We start from the raw sequence: 4,977 nt of genomic DNA on the forward strand, positions 1-4,977 counted from the left end.
GCAGGTTTTTCACCAAATAAAGCTGCCCCAATTTTCAGATTTTTTATCATAAATTTTCAGTATAGCAACTTCCTCCAATTATCACAATGGTGCAAATTTTACACCAGAAATTATTATCAAAGTTTGTTTTTCTATTCAGCAGAAGGGTGCAATTTTAAGATAAAAAAGTTCCGAAAAGCTTGCCCATCCGTTCACAATAACGGTGCAGATTTTCCACCAGAAATTTTCAATACAGTTTAATTTTAAATAAAGCTTGTGCCTTCATTTACCAGACCAGTGCAAGTTTTCCACCAGAAATTTTCTTTTCATTTAATTTATCAGAGCAATACAAATTTTGCACCAGAAATTTTCAATAAAGCATGCTCTTCCAGAAGGGTGCACCAAAAATTGTCAGTGAAGTTTGTGTCGCCATGCACCTTTATGGTGAAATTTTCAGACTTTGAAGACATGCACCAGAATGGTGCAAATTTTCCACCATAAATTTTCAATGAAGCTTGCATTTATCAGAACGATGCAAATGATGCACAAGAAAAATGAATGAACATGGCTTCTACATTCACCACAGTGTTGCGAACCTTCCATCAGAAATTTTCAGTTAAATGTGCACCTCCAAATTTTTAGCTCGATTTAATTTTTCCACCAGAGTTATTCATTTATGATTTAGGTTAGCGACTGAAAGTCAATTTTTATTTTGTTATATGCGACAGTTAGAAGATACTGAGAGGTTAGCACATATCATCGGCAAGAGACGTGCGTGTGAGAAAATTTGCGAAAAAATCTAAGGGCACCGGTGACACCGCTTGCGCAAAAAGACACCGCTTGCGCAAAAAGACTAAGGGAGGGAAACGGATTCGAAACTCATATGTCATTAGCCAAATACATCCGTAGACCATAGGTCCACCGTTGTATAATTGGCAATGCACCCGTGTACTGAATGGGAATTGTGGGTTCGAATCCCACCGGTGCCCTTAGATTTTTTCGCAAATTTTCTCACACGCACGTCTCTAGCCGATGATATGTGCTAACCTCTCAGTATCTTCTAACTGTCGTTATTCATTTATGTTACATCATAATTTTGTAAGTGTGGTTATATCATAATTTTTTGAGTGTGGAAATAAAAATCTTGTTTATAAAAGGAGGGGCAATTGCCCCACCTTGCCCCACCCTGTGCACGCCAGTTCGAGGTGTTGTGTCTGTTTTTGTGGGCAGTGCGTTTGATGGTCGGTTTGGTGTGTATAAGGTTGGGGAAAATTTCCCCTATCTGATGGGTGGTGTTGACATGCGTGGGCGGGATACCGGTTGCGCCGGATTGGGGATTGGATGCATTATTTGCGGGAGCGGATGCGTCCCTTCGGGGGAGTAATCGAGATTTATTTTCATCGTTCCCATTTGTCAGAGGGATGACCTCGATCGCATGAAGCATGTTTCTCCGGTTTTTACGGTGAGGTGTCTACGAATAATCCATTATGATTTTTTTTTCATGTTGAAGCATGATTCGTTAAGAAAATATATTTCGCGATCGAACATGCAAGCTTGGCACTTGACCGATCAGTTTTTGTTGTGTTGTTAGGTGAGTCCTTCACATGATCATGAGGGTCGTGGTTGAAGACTGACGGTAGTCACGGCGGGTCGTGTTTGATTGTGGGGTTTGGTGGTGACGACGAATTGTGAAAGAAAAAAAAAGTCGTTTTAAAACGCAATAGAGTTCAGTCAAGATCCAGCCAACATGAAATCAGTTAAATGTATTGAGGTTAACTAAAATCGAGCTTATTTGTATTATGTAATACTTTTTTATTTTTCATTACTTATATTTTATATATTGCATGACTTGTAAATTATATTATCATTATATCATTATGAATAAAATTTTCATTTAAAGAAAATAGTTGTTCTGTAGATCTTGAAGAACCAGAAGGTGAATCAAATAGCATATAATTGGTATTTTATTATAATATAATATGATCTATGGTTTTCAGAATTTGGATTACCAAGAGAATTAATTGGATATTATCATACATTAGATCAATGTTCTTAACTTGTTCCGTGTGGGGTTGGGAGACAGCAATCTCTGTGAATGTGGACAAGGTTACCAAGACGCCGATCACATCCTTTGGTCTTGTGCTGAGCATCATGGAGTCAGATCTGAGCTGTGCGATTCCCTTCGGGCTCGAGGTAGACAACCTAATGTTCCAGTTCGGGATATTTTGGCTAGACGCGATCTGGAGTTTATGAAACTCATATATGTTTACTTTAAGAATATTAACCTTGGATTGTAAGTTTGATTAATCTTGTGTTTAGTTTGTATTTTGTACGTGTGGATTTTTTTTCTCAATGTTTGTTTTCAAGATGAATAGAAATAATTTCATGTTTTAGGATTAATTAAATATTTGTATCATAAACCACATTTCAAACATCCTTCTTCCCTTTTCCCATCCAAAAAATTGTAAATCTCAACTAACCTCGAGACAACCGCGAGTACTCGGTCCAGTTCCTTTAACTTTAAATATAAGACAGCAATAATGTATAACGGAAAGGATAACTCGGCTCTGTAAAGTTTATTCGATTGAGCCTGTACAAATAAAGTAATAATTAAAAAAAAACAAAGTTCTTAAATTCTGTTACCTTTGCAGAGTTTTGCTATTTCAAAGATTATTCATGGATACTTGTTTTTATAACTCTTGTATGCTCAATTAACCTCGTTTATTTAGCAAACTAATTCTTTACTTAAATTGTGGAATCATTCAATAGGCAAAGTTGAGTTTTATCATACCATGCAATTAAAATATTCATATATAGGATGAGTTTAAAGGAATTAAGTGAGAAGATCGAGGTGGTTTGCATTTTTTATATTTTATTAATTAGAGGAGAGGGATCCGGAATTTTGACGTCTGTGTTTTAAATCGATACCTGCGATGGGTCGAAGAAAGTCTACGAGGAGACCAGTTGCTGTTGGTGCAGTTCCAAATGTTTATTTGGGTGCGATTATTCCTTTTTATTTATTTATACAGTAACCCCTCACTATGCTTAGGACATCAATTCAGCTTATCGTTTACCAAAACGAACCCTGCTGCAAAACCTACCCTCTTATCCAACATCTCAGTGATTCCTCGTGGAAGTGCAAAGGTGTTCTCGGCTTCCAGCAAAGTGAGTGTCACGTCAACACAATCCTACCCATTCCTTTCTTGATCTGTGTTCGGGGGCGGCCGGCGCTGGTATTGCCTAATTTGAGATCACCAGTTTTTACACATTGAGGATGATTGCTAGTCTCAAGCATCGTCTATTGTAATTACAGTGGATCTTGCAATAACAGAGTAGCAACCGTGGGCGGTCAATCATGCTCATGCTCATGCTGGTAGTGCGATTGTAAGTTCAACTTTATCTGGAGTTCGACTGAGTGTTGTAACCAGTGGGCGATCCCTCACCATCCCTCTCTAACTGAGGAGTTTGGTAAAGAGAGATGATCAACCCGATTCGTACCTTCCTCAAAGTTGTCCTTACTCGCTTTCTACTCTGTAGATACAATTTTCACACTGCCGTACTCTAACGGAACTATAAACTCTATACTTTCATCTCCTTCTATCGTATTAAATAACCACTTTAAGTCTGTTATTTGAAATTTAGCATCTTCAATTTTACAATGTTCTGAAATCTGGGCAATTTGTCAAAATCTTAGAAACTTATGTTCCCAAATCTCGAATTGTTTGCCGAAGTACTTGATTTTGTCCTACATGTTTATCATCTAGGGCAACATTCACTCGAGTAGAAAATTCTTGTTTCTTCTCCCAAGCAAATGGAACCTACTTCTGTTAGTTTGAAATCCTCCACCACCCACCAAATAACCACTATTTGGTCGAAAGCGGAACCGACGCTGCCACATTACTTGACATTTCCGATATCGCATTGGTGTTGCTGGAGGCCCATCCGATTCCGAAGTTTTGGCAGCATCCCAAAATCTCATCGTGTTGCGAGAAGATGAGCAAGATTGCCCAAAGATATATGTATCAGGGCAGGCAGTCATGTGTGCACACATACACACAAGCACATAATAGTGCTACTGTTGCTATTGTCCTTTCTGTATTTCTGTAGACCCTCCTCAAGTTTTCCGGGGCCATATTTCAAAATGCGATTTCCAGCACTAACCTCCCGCACTCTTCCGGTTGCCGGAATTTTCTTATGCACATTGACGGTTTCCCGGAGCAGGTCCGACTTCATTGATATTCACTTGGATTGTGTTTTCGTGATGGCATTATAGGAGTAGTAGCATCCGAACAATGCTGGCATGAAATGGGCTATTGATATGCCACTGTTGATTCGTTTGCATCAGGCGAAATGGCAATTTGGCTCGGCTTCTCCTCCTAACCGTATGTGAGTGAAAGTGCAGGGGTGCGGGAAGTCACCCTGAAGTAGCACTGCAATCGAGCACCAATGCGGATGGAGAAGAAAAATGGATCTTCTCAGTATTCATAGCTTCGGTGTTTTTTGATTCATAGGTATTTTTTTTTTCTGGAAATCATGGATCACGTTTTAAATAGCTATAGTTTTCACCGTTCGGTATGTTCATAGCACACGAATGCGTCCTTCGGTATGTAAATAACCGGAATTTGCATCAAATCAACACTTACAATCAACATATCCAAACACCCACGTCGGATTTGCCGCAGCTTGGAAATAGAGGAGCCCAAGGAGTTGAGTTGGTGAGAACTATGCGAATGAGTTTGGGTGCTCCGTTGAAATCTTGATGATTTTCCGGTGTCTTGCTCTACTTTCATCAACCGTTCGTTCGTTCGTGCGCTGGTTGGTTCCAGCAGGATAGGTTCCGCTCGACGTGTTGATAAACATATTTATGGTTTTACGTCAGTAATGCATGACGTGCGCCGTGTGTGTAGTAGCGGCTGTTGAAGACGACGACTACGACGAGGACGGCAGGCACACAACGGTATTTGGAGAATGTATGGGTGAATATATGTAAATTGCTTT

This window comes from Ochlerotatus camptorhynchus, unplaced genomic scaffold (genome assembly GCF_037179485.1).
Source record: "Ochlerotatus camptorhynchus isolate MF236.1 unplaced genomic scaffold, CSIRO-AGI_Acam_v1.1 ptg000277l, whole genome shotgun sequence".
Classification (NCBI taxonomy): domain Eukaryota; kingdom Metazoa; phylum Arthropoda; class Insecta; order Diptera; family Culicidae; genus Ochlerotatus; species Ochlerotatus camptorhynchus.